Here is a 1,125-nt window from a genome sequence, read left to right on the forward strand (position 1 = left end):
CCCCCCCCCCCCCCCCCAAATGTGCTATTTGATAGTGGATCACGACAGAGACTAGGACCCAACATGATCTCCAACCCTAAGTGATGATCCATTTCGTGCCCACATTGTGCTAGTAGACAATGTAGTGGGACAATGCTTCGCCCATACATTCCCAAACTGCGTAGCAAGTAGTGGAGCTCGACGCCATTGAACTGACATTTTCCCGACCCTCCAATCAATAAATTCATTGCAATTAGGGAGTGATCTGGGTTATCTCCGGGGTCGTCGGATATATGCGTAAAAGGACGACTGTGAATTTGGAGCACACTTCCTGAAGAACAACCCAAAGTGCTTTTTTCACAGTTCCAACAAGTCGTTCACAGCTTCCAGCCATGTGGGTACTGACCGGAGGAATAAACGACCAGTAAGTTCCCTCTGTAGTCACAGCATGCCAGATTATGTCCTTATCTAACTCAAAAGGAGCTTTCTTTGAGTCCTTCCGAAGCACCAATGAAGTTTGTCACGTTGTCAATCATTAGCTTCTTGGGTGTACCTTGTCTCGCATGAATCTCTATGGTGCTGAGAATTTCCTTTCCGAGACCGGGAGGACTTCTTCTACCCTCACCAGCCAACGCTCGACCTTTCCCAAATTCCTAGGTTTACACTTATTTCATGCTGTGCCTCTTCCCACCTCACAAAATCAAAGACATTGCCCTCAAGCAAATAGGTCCAGACATGCGTAGAGTTAGATTAGACAAACAAACTCCTTAATAACTCGCCGAATAAGACTCCTGATTTTAGAAAAATGAACTGTATTTGCACCTTACTATCTTCATCGCTGTAATTCACAGAAAATGAGACGTTTGTAACGTCGGTAATACAGAAAACGCATGTATCAAATCCAAAACGTATATACATACTTACACATATAATGTATATGCATAGAAGATCCTCGTGAGGAGGTATAAGATTTATACATAAAAGATACATATAATGTGTGTTCCTAAACATCCATAGCACATCCAAAATGTATATTTATAGAATATCCATACTGGACATAAATATATGTCTATAATGAATATACATAGTATATACATAAGATGGACAGGATATTCCCTGTAGGTACATTATGGATTTAAAATGTAT

This window comes from Photinus pyralis, unplaced genomic scaffold (assembly GCF_008802855.1).
Source record: "Photinus pyralis isolate 1611_PpyrPB1 unplaced genomic scaffold, Ppyr1.3 Ppyr1.4_LG9, whole genome shotgun sequence".
NCBI classification, from domain to species: Eukaryota; Metazoa; Arthropoda; class Insecta; order Coleoptera; family Lampyridae; genus Photinus; species Photinus pyralis.